The sequence below is a fragment of the Haemaphysalis longicornis genome, unplaced genomic scaffold (assembly GCF_048455015.1).
Source record: "Haemaphysalis longicornis isolate Haplotype H1 unplaced genomic scaffold, Haemaphysalis longicornis Haplotype H1 scaffold_6, whole genome shotgun sequence".
In the NCBI taxonomy this organism is placed as follows: Eukaryota; Metazoa; Arthropoda; class Arachnida; order Ixodida; family Ixodidae; genus Haemaphysalis; species Haemaphysalis longicornis.
The window spans coordinates 1,668,749-1,683,604 of NW_027526407.1; the positions used below are offsets into that span (position 1 = coordinate 1,668,749).

The following is a 14,856-nucleotide window of genomic DNA, read 5'->3' on the forward strand; positions in this document are numbered from 1 at the left end:
CCGTCGAGCCCTGCATGACCTGGTGTCCATATCAGTATGGTAGGGTTCAGGGTATCCTTGTGCTTTCTTAGTAATCGGAGAGCGGATGTTGTGATGCGACCGTTGCCGTAGTTCTTGCATGCCTGTTGGCAGTCTGTAATTACGTGAAGTGGTTTATTCGAAGTTCCAGATGTCATTGCCAGTACGATGGCCGTTTCTTCAGCTTCAACAATGTTTTTGGTTTGTACCGTCGCAGTGCAAACGACATCGCCTGATCCGTCGATGACGCTTACTGCTGTGGCTGGATGGGTTGCATAGTGGGCCGCGTCCGTGAATCGCACATGGGGGTGGGCAGAGTACTTCCTTAGTAGGAATTGTACTCGCGCTTGTCTGCGCTGTACGTGATGCTCAGGGTGCATGTTTCGCGGAAGCGGAGCAACCCTGATCAGCGTACGGATGTCCTGTGGCACAGTTTCTGGTCGAGGGTGGCTGGCGTCCGCTATCTGGTAGCCTAGTTGCCTCAGCACCATGCGACCAGTCGACGTTTGCCTTAGCCGCTCTAGTTGGCTGACAAGGTGGGCATCAATTATCTCCATCACCTTGTTGTGTACCCCGAGCGCTTCCAGCTTACTAGTGGCGGTTTGAGGAGGGAGGCCTTGCGCTTGCTTGTACGCCTTCCGCAGTAGTATGTCAAGTTGGTCCATTTCCCTCGGTTTCAGCGGGCGGTAAGGCGTAGAGTAATCCACGCGGCTGACAACCAGTGCTTGCACCAACTTGAAGACATCATCCTCCTTCATACCCTGGTGCCAGTTAGCGTTCCTCCTCCGTCTTGCTGGATGTAAAGTCCCAGTATGCGGATGGTTGGGACTACAGGGATGTCGCTACCTTGGAGCTTTATTAGTATTGTGGTTTATTCCAGTGGCTTGCCACGTGGCTTGCGCCTCAGAATGATGAGCTCGTACTTCTCCGGGTAGCACTAAAGGCAAAGCACACTGGCGTACTGTTGGACTGTATCAGCAGCTTTCTGGAGCGCATACTGCCTGTCGCTTTCTGACCCACCAGTAGTCCAAATCGTGATGTCATCTGCACACAGTGCATGTTTAATCCCCGGGATGGTGTTGAGTTGTTGTGGCAGCTTCATCATAGCTATATTAAATAATGTTGGAGAAAGCACCGCTCCTTGTGGCGTTCCTTTGTTGGGCATGGTTTGAAGGTCCATTAGTAGTGGTCCGATGCCCACAGTCGGCGTGCGATCGGTGACGAATGCCTGGATATACTGGAACATTCGTTTTCCACAGTTCGTGTCACTTAGGTTTTCCAGGATGGTGTCGTAGCTCACATTGTCGATGCTTCTTTCAAATCAAGAGTGAGGATAGCCCTGCTGGATGGAGGAGAAATGTGCGCCAAGACGTCTTCCTTAAGTTGAAGGAGGATGTCATTGGTTGACAGGTGAAGCCGGATCCGAACATTGTGTGCGGATAAATGTCTTGGGCTTCTATGTATGGTTGAAGGCGGGCGAGGATCATACGCTCAAAAAGCTTCCCTACGCACGACGTTAGAGGTATGGGGCGCAATGTGTCCAACTTCGCAGTTTAGCCTGGCTTCGGAATAAGCACCATTTCATCGCGTTTCCATTGTGCCGCGTTCCCAGTGCTCCTTGAAAGACCCCGTTAAGGCTTGGATGCTTCTGTCGTCGAGGTCCCTACGTACCTTGTTAGTGACGTTGTATTTGCCCGGCGTGGTGTCGCGGGTCAGGGCTTGAAGTGCCTGCCAGACCTCCTGTGTCGTTATTGGCTTGCCCAGCCCCGGGTTGGGATGGCCAGCATAGTAGCGAGGAGTCATGAAAGGTAAAGTTGTGCGAATGTACTGGTCTTTAAGCTTATCCAGTACCTCGTCGTTGGTTCCAGGATGCGAGTGTAGCAAGCACTGGATTGCTTTCTGACTCTCCAGATTACTCTGGGTCGGGTCTAGCAAGTGGCGGAGGAGCTTCCATGTCTTTGCCGTGCCCAGCGTTCCCTGTAAGCCGTCGCAGAGCTGACGACAGTTTTGTCCCGTGAGCTCGGCTGCGTACTTCGCTGCTGGCCGATCTATCTCTCCTATCCTGCATTTTAGCTTTCGGTTATGTTTCTGCTTCTTCTATCTTCGTTGGAGGCCTTTGCGTGCTTCCCTTCGTTGGAGGCCTTTGCGTGCTCCCCAGATATGAAGGAGGTGGGAATCCACTGCAGGCGCTTCTTTGGTGAGGGTGATCACTTTCGAGTGCTTATTTACATCGCGGTGCAGGTCCACGATCCATTGCTGAAGTGTGTTTATGTCGGTTGTGTCGCTTTGCACTCTCTGATTGCGAAAGGTGCTCCAGTCAGTTATTTTCGTCGACTTGAGTGTCCGACATAAAGGAGCGGTCGGAATGATAGTCTGAACAATATAGTGATCACTGCCCAGCGACTCTTCCAGATTTTGCCACTCTGTGTGTGGAACGTTTTTTTATCAGTGTAAGGTCTGGGCTGGTATCTCTTGTGATGCTGTTCTCGATACGAGTTGGATACAATGGGTCAGTAAGGACTGTCAGACGGTCTTTCTGGATGGTAGTGTGGAGCTTGTTGCCCTTTGGCGTCGCGTACTTGTAGCCCCACAACGGATGTGCTCCGTTAGAGTCTCCTACTATTAACAGGCCGTTTCTGCCCGCTGCGCTCTCTGCTCTCAGTATTAAGTATTCGAAGGTATCGCGGCGATTGTTAGGCGGGCTGTAGATGTTGCGCACATATACTCCCGGTTGGCCCCTAGTACGAGGTACTACTTCTATGAGTACATGCTCAATGCTGCAGCCATGAATTGGATGTTGTACGACAGTGATGGTTCGTGACTTAAGGGTGGCTACCCTAGGCGGAAGGTTCCCAGAGAGGTGTGTGACGTAGCCTGCCTGGTATGGTGTACATTCTGTCTCCTGTAGTGCTATAATATCGAGTTTTGTGGGAGCATTGCTTATGTACTGCATTAGCGCGCCTTGTTTCTTTGAGTAGCCCCGGCAATTCCACTGTGAAAGCGTGAGGGGTTCCAGCTGCCTTTTGGGGGCCCTAGCCATCGTGCTGCGAAAGAGAGGTGGCGGGGTTTTGGGTGGGTCTTGCGTATGGCTTTTCACGCTTCTCGTTGCACACTGGGGTAGAGGTCGGCGTCGTAATATGCATGTTCTGCATCCTTTCCACCATCACGCTTAACTTAGTAATGGTTTCCTGGATGGCCAGCATGTTCTGCTGTATGAGGGTTTGATTTCCGCGAAGTAATTTTATCTGAACTTGCGTATCGGTGTTGGATGACGGGGTTTCAATTAACTGCTCAAGAATTAGCCCTCTGTCTTCTTCTTTAGCATGGAGCGGTTTTCTCAGTTCCTGATTTGCATTCCTGAGCTCCGCGTTTTCAGCTCGAAGTTCTTTGACCTCAGCTACTACTTGTTGGAGTTGAAGTGCGGTGTCGGGAGAAGTGTGTGTTGTGTCAGCAGTTGCGTGGGTGTGATTTCGACCGGTGCGAGGCTGCGCTACACGCGCCGCCCAGTTCACCATGGTTACATGTGCGCCCCCTGCCTGCGGGTCACCGGGATTCCTGGTACACGTTCATAGTCCGGAACTGGGTCTGGGCCGGTTTCCGGAGCTGGATCCAGGGCCAGATCTGGAGGCAGACCTGGAGCCTGGTCGGGAATGGCTCGGAGATTGGGAACGGTGTAGGGACCGGGAGCGACGCCCCGATTTCGAACAGGCCTTGCTCTTGGATCGGGAACGGCGCCAAGATTTGGAGCGGGTCTTGCGCTTGGATCGGGAAGGGCGCCTGGATTTGGATCGGGTCTTGCTCTTGGATCGGGAATGACGCTTCGACGTGGAGTGAACCTGACTCTGGGACGGGGAACGGCGCCTCGATTTGAAACGGGCTAGGGAGGCAGACCTGGAGGACCAGCGTTGCTGCTCTTCCCCTAAAGATGAACGCTTTGACGACCGGCTGCGTGGCAAAATTCCAGCAGGCAGTTCCTCGTTCCCACAGTAGGGTGGTCGCCTTGGCAAAGTGCGCAGGTGGGCTTGCAGTGATGATTTTCCCTCGGGCTTGCTTATCCGCACTGTGGGCAGCGGTTGGTTTCGGGATTTGGGCAGACATCTGCTCGGTGCCCTACGCGCAGGCTTATTGTACAGGCCGGCCGCGTCGACTAGTACGGGAGGCAGCGTGTTTCAGCACCGTAGTAGTAGACGTAGTGTGACACACGTGTCCCCTCGAAGGTGATGACAGCCGTCTGTGTTTGACCGAGCATGCGTGCATACAGGATGGTGTGGTTCTGGGCTCGGAGGTGGGCTTGGAATTCCGAGGGCTCGGTGCCAGGCTCGATACCGTGAATCACGCCTTTCACCGAGTTGTCCGGTGCCGCTACGTAAGCGAACACGGCGTGGTCCTTGCCGGCGAGCTTGATGTGCGTGAGTTTCCGACGTATGTCGGCAGTCTCGGCGTGCGGTGTGCTGATAACCTCAACGTTCTGGGTGAGGTTGGTACGCACGAGGAGGCGTTTTCAGCACAGCTCGGGTGGTTGTTGCAGGCGAGTGCAATACCTTGAGCTACGTAACGGGGTTTCCACTGACTGAGGTTCAGTCCCTGGTATGGTCGCAGAACCACTTTGTAATACTGCCGGGGACGTGGGGGTGGTCTTCTTCGCTTTGAATGCAGTTTAGGGGTGAGAGAAGCTGGGCTTGCAACGCCATCGTGGCTTTCTCGCACTAGTACACGCATCGATTTGTTGTACTGCACCGAAAACCAGCCACCATCTTGCTGGGGGGTATCTTGCGGGTTGTCGATTTCTTCACAGTCTATTGCTGAGATAAAAACTGCCAACTAAAGCCAGCGCACAGGTCTCAACCGTGCCTTCGCTTTTTCAGCACGAGAGCAATCAGTGCACGCGCAACTCGCTGCAGTGTTCACTCGTAGCGTGGCAGTCCTCGCTTCAGAATTTCTAATGGTCATAAAATACCGCGAGGTCCACTCACCGACCTGTGTGTGGTCTTGTTCAATGCCGCTCGTCGAAAAGAATCGGTTGGTGCAAAATAATCTATTGGATGGCGCGTTTGTCGAAAGATTGATAGAGTTGAAACGGGAGCCCGTGCAGTGAACGTCGGAACCCACTGTTGACGACGCCTGGACAACGAGAGAGCGCGGCAACAGTGCAATAGTGCAAATAGTGCAACATTACAAATCGAGTGCAATAAATATTTTTACCGTATTTTCTCGCTTACTGAACGCACTCGCATAATGAACGCACCCGCACTTTAGTCATCAAGTTACGTTTCGTTCTTCCCTGAGTAATAAACGCACCCCCCCCATTCAACCCTGCAGCCCACAAAAAAAATTCGCTCCAATCCACCCTGTAAACGTGGTTGTAAATCAAAGCGGTAAACCGCACCCACAACGATTACCCATGCGCCGTCACTAAATTAAATCACGTCGCTCTACAAATAGCGAAACCAGAGAGATGTGAAATAGACTTAACCACATCATTTAATTATTGAAAGATATATTCTTGGTAAGGTTAAATCATGAGTGATGCATGGACGGTGATTGGTTGAGTTGTGTTGGTGTGAGTGCGTGGAAACTCTTCTTTTATATAAAATTAAAGGAAACTCAAACCCGGTGTTAGATGCTCTTACTTCTCCGGCTCTGCCACCGCGGACGGTGGTGACGAGATCGGCGGAAGGAGGGCGAGAAATTACTTCTGTTCAGATTTCCGAACGGCCCACAGTGCGGTGCAGGGAAGTGGTTCCTTCTTCACTGGAGCCCATATTGATCCCGCGCCGCCTGTGCTCTGTCCACCAGTTGAAGCTGGGTAGGCAGAGAGGGGCTAGAATGCAGCATCTACAATTGCTCTTGTTGGGCAGTTAATGAAAAGAAAGGAGACTGCTCAAGGCTAAAGTAGCACACCCCGATTATGTGGAGGACTCCTCCTACTTCAGAGCAAAATGTAGATTCTGCGTCGTAGAAATTCGGGAGTTATAAGGGAAGACGTGTCAGGTGTGGGAAGGAGCCAGATTTTATGAGCCGTACGGTAGTTTGTTATTCTCTGGAGTGGTTAGGGTAAGGCGAAGGTAGGTTTCGTCTCTGAAGGCGATAATGCTGGGTTATCTCCCTGAACGTGACAGCGGGTGACTGTCCTCGTGCAGCTGTGTATCAGGGGGGGTATAAGCGCAGGGTTGTTTGTGGGCGTTTACGTTGCCCTCCATGGAAGCGTGAGTGGGTGTTCAGAGGACCTGAAGGAACCGTTTGGGGAGGGGTTTTTTACGACATGCCCTGCTATTCGGGACACCCAACCCGACTGGTAATTCCAGTAACCTTCTGAGGAATCGGTGACTACCTCCCGAACCCCTGGTCAAATGAGACCCAAAGCCATAGCTGCCTCTTCTGCGGCCATCATGTCTTTGGTTTTCAGTGATGTCACGCAAGGAGGTTGGTTCTGGAGGTAGCCACGATGATGCTTGCCTACGACCCCCGCCGTGTGAGCGGTTCATATTTCTAAGCAAAGGGGACATCTTTACATCTTGTCGCGAGGAGTCCAGGAGTACATCATGCGGAGTGACATTCTTTGCTGCCCAGACAATCGGATGAAAGATGCGGCGACTCGCCCCAGTTCTGGTCCATCGGAGCTTCTGGTTAGAAAGATGTCCCTCTATCAGCTCTTCCTCCGTGTTGTGAAGCCCTCTACTATCAGCCTTTCTCTAGACGAACTCAGGGAAATACCAATTGCCTGCTCAACCGCCTTTCGAATCATTTACAGCATCTGTATGTCCTTCTTCCCGAGAAGAAGATAGGGGTTTGACGTAAGGGATTCTCGACACGGCAAAAGCTTCAAATAATCGAACGGTATAGGATTCCTTGAGCCCTCACTTCTTGATGGCAACTCGCCTGGTCATGTGTTTGATTTGATTGATTATGCGTTTGAGGCGCAGCAAGGATACGTGACTCTTGGTGTAGGTCTAGAAAGGTAGGCCCAGAATCTTGATGCAGGGGCTTGGAGTCATGGCCTCGCCATCAAGGAGTATTTGATTGTGTTCCTTGATGTGTCGTTTGACGGGAGGGCGGACGACAAGGAGCTGTAAATTTTTACGTGGATATTGGAGGCCGCAGGCTTTAGCACATTCGCGTACTAGAAGTCATATGCTAGGCGTTGGTGGGAGCTTCCTTTAATTTTTGTAACACTGAGCACTGACGCCAGGCGCGCACAGGGCCGCTAGACGTGCCGTGGATGAACCGCACAGCGGGCCGAGAGGTCACCTGACGCTATCACGTGGCATTCAGCGACAATGCAAAGGGGTAAATCCATACATATGCTTGGTGAGTGCACCCCCAGTCTTATCCGTTTCCGCGTGGGCTTGTAGCTAAATGGGTAAGACCACGGGCTCTCGCCGCTGTGTTAGTTTATCAGTGCGAGGTTCGATTGCTGGTGGGGCCATTAAATTCTTTTATTTGTTCGTGGGAGTTTTCTGTTGACACCAACGGTCGCTAAAGAACCCTTGGGGGTACAGGTAAAAGGCTTTGCCTTAAAACCGCACTGTATGTTTCCCAATTCACTTGCTCCCTCTGATGATCGCGCATGCAACCTGAAGCTAACGCTCGGTGTAAAAACGGACAAACACTCCAGCTCACTCGGCTGAGCGTGTAGCCGTACTTTTCATTGTGATGGTATTGGTACTTACTTGGTTTACCGCTCGTCGTGCACCTATCACTCGGCGATTCCCGAATGGTCAGTTACACGGCCAATTTTAAGGTAAAAGCTATGGAAAACGCAGTTGGGTATGGGAACCGTGCTGCCACTAGACATTTTAGAATTTGTGAAGTGCAGCCTTGAAAACGAATACCACTGGAGTTCAAAAAAAGGCCGTTAGTTGACTAATTGTGTACGCATATATATACTGCGAAAGGTATGTTATCTAATGCATCATCTTTGTTCGTAGAGGCTTTTTTTACGATCCAAAACAGGCTCGTAATGCGTGTTTTCCGTGGTAGGAATATTCTGGTGGGTACGAGAATTCCTCGTACGAAACGTGCTTTTGTAAGCAGTTGGCATTCCTGACCAGTTTACCTGTGACGAGTTGGCCTACGACGAGTCGACTTGTGACGAGCGGGCCTTGACTCCAATCACAAGGTGAAAGCGCAGTCACAAGGTATTTTTTATATTTTTCTAAATTTTCAACCTTGAAACTCTGTTGAAGGCGACAGTACTTCTCCACTTCTAAAATATTAACAATTACCTAAATAAAGTTTATTACAAAACAAATATTTAACATGGTACTCCGCAGTGGTGCGAAAATTGGACAATAGGTTGTCCAGATGCACCGCCTATGGTTGTTGTTCAAGTTGTACTGATTTATATTTGGGGAGCGCTGTAGGGGTGGGGAGAGAGAGAGAAAGAGAGAGTAAAAATAAAGTGGTTATACATCACCTTTTTTATGTAGCTCCACGATATTTGGCCCAGGAATAGAATTTGGGTTTATAAATGCGAACGTTAGGTCAGAAATTCTGTCAGCAATGAGAGATGCAACAATATTAGGTCCTACACCCAAACCACCCAACAAAATTGTTGACTTACTTCAAACTTCCTTTAATGTTCTTCCTTTGCAGACGCACTTCGGTGTGAGTCTCAAATAAAACCTCGTCCTCATAGCACCAGCCCTCATGATTTCTCGGCGTTGTCGCAATTAGTAAGGTCGTGTTGAGGAACTGAAAAATTAGCATGAAAACATTTACTTGTTTATAGCTTTTTTTCGGAAAAAGGCTCATTCCTATTAATCAAACCTACACTCTAAGAAAGAAGGGTGTGGTACTTTCTCTCTTACGGGTGAAACAGGAATGTATCATATATTGCTCCCTGAGAGGAAAAAAAATCTCTCTTTAATAGGGAGGAGCGCGCTTCTCCCCCTAGGAGTGGAAGATTTCCCCTTTCGCGAGCTAATGGAGGAGCGTTGCTCCCCTGGCAGCCTCACCCGAGCAAGGCTTGTCATGGGAGAAAGGCCTAGCGAGCTTATCGGTTTGAGGATCGCGGAAGTACAAATACGTATGTTACTGTGGTTGTGTGCCCTTTAAATGCGCTAAAATAACCAAGAAATTACCTACCAAGCCCCAGAACCGCGGTTAGCAAGCGATGTCGCCAATCGTATATGCACGACTTCTTGCATTCGTCTCGCTGCACGCCCCACCTACGCTTTCAGAGCGAAGGCGCCACCGTAAACATAGTAGAAGTAATACCGATTGCTTTCAACATACCGCCTTTATTTTCAAAAGGCTCGTATCCCCGCCCTTCACCGCACACGAGACCACAAGCATCCAATGCAGCCGTTTGAGAACAACCAGTTGTTGTTAGTCGCTTTACCTTGCTACAGCCGATGCATCAAAACGCATTTCGTCTGCAATCGTAAATCTGGGCGGAAAGGCAATGCAAGCAACACGAAAACGTATCCGTCGCTGTCGCATCTGAGCGAGGAGATGACAAGGCTCGCCATCTAGCGTGCTCGAAGTAAAGCAATCGTAAACGTTTTAAAATGACGTATTGATTACGCAAAAAAAGTAGGGGTGGGAAAGGGGCAATTACTAAGCATCACCATCACTGGGAACTTACATCGAGGCGTTTCCGTGGTTTTTTTTTTTTTTTGGATAACGTATATTATAGCATACATCACGGAGGCCGCATGTGGGCGGGCACATATTGTGAAGAAACATAGAACAACATCGCGACATACACTTCATTAAAGGCCTGCCAACGTACAATACTTCAACACACAACATTGCAAGCATAATACACGTATACCACACCACATATAGTACACTTTTGACATGTCCGCATGATCACAAGCCACAATAAACATTGTAACGGTGACAAAGTATTATAACCCTGATCACCAAGAATGCAGGTAGGAACAGTGAGATCGTTGCTTGTTTCGATAACCCACGGCAGTGCGTAAGCCTTGGGTGGGTTTTATTATTTCATTAAATGTCCCCCTTGCAATTGCAAACTTTTAATAATTTGAGGTTTTGTAAGAAGCACTAAAATAGCTCAAAGAAGGAAAAACGTTTCACGAAACAGTACAGCAGGTATGTTTGGGTAATGACACTCATTGCCTCACCTTCGCTCTTTTAGCGTAGAGCGCACCGCTGGTCTGGCAACCATTCAGCCAAGATGTTACCGAATGGGGGCTTTTTAATGTTGGTAACTGATATGTCATTATGCTGCGGTCCGTGCTCATTGAAGAAAAAAAGCGCAGTTTGCTATCATCGCTGACTTCTTTTACCCTTGGGCGTCAGTATAAAACGTGCACAAATGCAGTGGTGACTTTGAACAGGGCGCAGGAGAGTCGCCCAGAGGAAGCATGCAGCGGTGCCCACAGTACGTGCTTCAAATACACGGCTGGCGAGCCGTGTGTTAGCGTGGCGGGCACATGGCAATAATAAAAAAAGGCAGCGAAAAAACAAGCAAGAAGCGCACCGCAGGGTTAATCAGGCTTCCATATGACCCGCCGAAGAAGAACAACAAAAAGTGCGGCATGGCATGGGAACAATTAAAACTTCTATTCTTACGTGGACAAACACATCCGTTGCTCATAGTCGTCGTATGCGCTCGATAGGCGAAAGCCACGGTGCAATGATGAGCGGTTCCGTTTTCAGCGTCGGCGTGGACAGCAGATTGCAGAAGACAGGGTAACATATTTCCTCCCCCGTTTCGGTGTTTCGTAGAGGCCGTACTGATAGTGCTACGTGTAATTAGCTAAAGGGAGAAGCTCGCTGGTCCGGGGGAGAAAACCCTCGATTTCCTCCCTTTTTCTACCCTTTTTTCTTAGAGTGTTCTTGAAAAACAGTGGTTCGAAAAGTTTTCAGCCTAAGTGTAACGCAATGAATCATACAATTTTCTCCGCAACGGAAAAAGTGTTCTTGTAACCAATTGTTTCGTTGCAGAACGCTCCATAAAACTAGTACAAATTGTCCACAAATACGAAAAACTAAGATCGTTGCTGTGTTTGTGCGCATATTCTTGACTACATTATATAACTTCAGCTCATATTAAGACCCTCAGTTAGGCTTTCAATATATTCAATCAAATTATACATTGCGAGGCTTCGTGTTAATCAGGCTTCCATATGACCCGCCGAAGAAGAACAACAAAAAGTGCGGCATGGAATGGGAACAAATAAAACTTGTATTCTTACGTGGACAAATACATTCGTAAAGGAAACTAGATATTCAAACTACACTAAAACTGAAACTACACGCGCCACTCGAAACACCGCAAGTCCGAACCCGAGTTCAAATAAAAAAAAATTTCACCATCTTCCCGGAGGGGAACCTTGAGTATTATGCGAAGCAGCCATGGGGTCGAATCATTCCCATTATTTCAGCTGCGCGATCCCTTATTGCATCAGTAGCAGCTTCTTGGCGGCGTTGACGTTTCTTTTCGGCTTCGCGAGCGCAAAGTTCGGGATCGGCCTGTCGCCGCTGCCGTTTCGTGGCAGCGGATCGAGCTCTCTACTCCGCGGCACCACCCGTGGCGCTGACACTGGCATTGACACTGACTCATCGCAGCGTTGCGGGAGGAGAATGAGGGAAGCGGAATGAGTCATTCATAACGTGTAGTACAGTGGGGCCCGAGCGGAGTATGCAGCGGCTACCACAGGTGTTGGCATTTGTTCCGCAATCCCAGGAAGGAGAGGAGAATCAGAGAGGAGAGGAGGAATGCCTCCTATACTACTCAGGGTTTCCCTACGGGAGGATGACGACGGTGGTTGAACGCGAAGTTATGTTGTGGTGGATTCTTTGGTTGGCCAATCCCTAGCGGCATCCTGCCACGATCATCATCAGCGGTGCCTGGCCAGGTATGCGCAGTGAGGGTGTGAACGACGCATGGTGGAGGGAGGGACCGTAACAAGGTAACACATTGGGTGAGTCTGATAGCATTTATGGTCGTTAGCGCAAACGGAAACAACACACCATGAATGCTATCACCACCAATGAATGCTATCACAACCACCATGAATGCTATCCAACTCGCCCAATTTGCTACCTTGTTACAGTTCATTGCTAGTTCAACAGCGCCTGTGTCATCTATTCTCTAGTTTGTGTGTTGTTTCCGTTCACGCTGACCACCATGGAGGGAGGGACATAACCCGACCTTAAGATGCTACGCATCTAAAAGAGGCGACAGGCTCACGTCCCAGTCCGCTCGATAATAATACGGGTTGTCTTCAATAGACCGCTGCAAAAAGCTTTGAACTGATCTGTTTAGCCTGTTGACGGCGCGAGAAAGTTTGCGGGCATACCAAGAGCTTATTTGGGGTGACGGCCTCGATGCAGTGGCTGCAGGCCGGAATGCTCAATCCGTGCGCTCGTACATGACCGGTCTAGCCTTCTTCCCCACACCTTAGCTCGAACCACACCTTGGGAGCAAACACACGGGAAACACGCACTCGGTTGGTGTCTGTGAGTCCTCCTGGACAGATCACGGAGGTTCCCAGTCTTCAATGGAAGTACGCCCCTGGCTTGATATCGAACTGCTTCCCTAGCCCAGTCGTTTCGCCCAGATTTTCCACAACTGTCTTACCGCTAGCTCCGCTGGTACATCCTTCTATAGTGCTTCAGGAACTGCTAGCTCCCATTGGTTTTCTGTCTCAACTACGACTGCTGATTCATCTCCGTCCTCTGATAGCGCATTTCCCCGGCAGGGGGATGTCAACCATCACAAGCAGCAAAAACGAAAGGACCGAACAAGCAAACGTTTTTAGTAATAATACGTTTGTAAAATGTTTGTTGTAATACGCGGAAAATGACAGCCCTCCAGTATCTTCTGGCAGGCAGACACGCACGCACATCTTCTCTCTCTCTCTCTCTGACTTTATATATATATATATATATATATATATATATATATATATATATATATATATATATATATATATATATATATATATATATATATATATATTTATATATATATAACTCCGCCAACCGAAACTTCACAAACCTGGTTACCAGCTCTCATTCCCCTGAAGCTGCAAATGCTGTCATCAGAAGGGATGCGAGTCTCTTTCTCCGGCCCAAACCGAGGTAGACATAGCATAAAAATCTTTTGCAAATAGCTCAGCACGTGACATAGACTATTTTCAAATCAGACCGGTGAAACATATTTTTGATTTAAATGCAACTCGAATTACGTACCTGTAAATTCTTTCTCTCACGATGGGTATATTTCCTAAGAAGATGCAAGCAACGAGAATGACTACTATTTTTAATGGTGGTGACCGAAATTCTTTTACGAACTACCGCCCGATCTCTATTGAACCAGTATTATGGAATAGTTTGGAGAAACTGTTGCACACTGGAATAACAGGTTTCGCCGATCAGTTTAATTTGGTAATTCCGGGACAATTCTGATTTTGTGAACACAAATCTATGAAGCTTGCTCTTATTACCCAAAAAGAATTTATTTTGAAAGCGTTTGAAGAAAAAAAGGTTGTATCTGGAGTGTAAATAGATCTTTCAAAACCGTTCGACCGCCTAACTCGTGCTACTCTACTAGCTAAACTAAAACCGTATGGCGTACGTGGAATTTCATTGGCTTTAATGAAATCGTATTTACAAAATCGTACGCGAGTACTTTCAATAGAACATTCATCTGATTCTTGGTCATTGTATGCGGGTGTTCCTCAGGGAAGTATTCTTGGACCCCTTCTATTTATCTTTTTCGTCATCGATATTACTACAATTAGCGAAGCTCCGTAGCACGTCATATGTTAAGATGATGCAACACTTTTATTTTCCAGCTCTAATTGCCAACCGCTTGGATCAGAGATAAATAAAACACTGTTAAAGCTGCATGGTTGGAGCGTAGTGAATTCCTTCAAAATTAACACTAAAAAAACAAAGTTGTTCTCTTCTCCCCTAGGCTGTCAAAAGCATTCCTCAATGCACATATTACTCTTCGCAATCAAACTATAGAAATCGTGTATTCCTAAAAAACACTTGGTGTTTTATTGAACAGACATATGTCTTGGAACGACCATGTACACAATGTAAATACGCATATATCCAAACTTCTTGGAATACTAGCTAAGTTTAGGTATTTTTTGCAACCTGCTGTAAACTGCATATCTATAAGTCGTTGTTTACGTCTCAACTAAACTACTGCTTTCTTGTGTGAGGTAACACAACCAAAACAAACCTAAACTGAATGCAAGTGTTACAAAAAAAGCAATACTACATAAAACTGGCGTAGAGAATAATGCGTATACAAGAAACCTATTCAACAAACTCTGTTTGGTTTAACTTCACAACCTTTAAAAATTCAACCTAGCAAAATTATACCAATCTCACTTACATCATCATGACACTTTCATAACATCAATTGCAAACCTATCAGCAAAAACACACAAATACCCAACGCGTTCACAAGAGAAATGAACTGTAATATTTTCGCGTACAACCATTGGAAACCATTGGATATTTATTATTTTTATAGGGAAAAGCAGGATTCAGTAATGGTGGCTCCGTAAGAGGACGCTACGCCATTAGCGTAATAAGTATTCTAAAAAGTCTGAACTTTATTTCTTACCTCTAGACACATGACCCTGCTAAACCTTCAAGTATGAAGTTTTTCTGCAGTGAATATCATAATTCGTGACTAAAAAGGATATATATATATATTTAAATATGTGTATATACATACATATATATATATATATATATATATATATATATATATATATATATATATATATATATATATACTGAAAGAAATGCCAGCAGTCTACAACGCCAAAGAAGGCATAGGGGAATGGTTAGCATATTTTTTACTGTTAGTGACGTTACATTGTTATTTTATAA

The 14,856-nt window shown here is 47.6% G+C and overlaps 1 long non-coding RNA gene across 1 annotated transcript in view; it reads right to left on the minus strand.

Annotated features, from left to right (window-relative positions):
• Positions 1–14,856, minus strand: part of LOC144141355 (uncharacterized) — a 66,627-nt gene that overhangs the window by 45,118 nt on the left and 6,653 nt on the right. Inside the window, exons 2-3 of the long non-coding RNA XR_013316547.1 lie at positions 8,582–8,712; positions 8,435–8,511 (exon numbers count right to left, since the gene is read on the minus strand). This is a non-coding gene — a long non-coding RNA (uncharacterized LOC144141355). The remainder of the gene's footprint in view (positions 1–8,434; positions 8,512–8,581; positions 8,713–14,856) is intronic.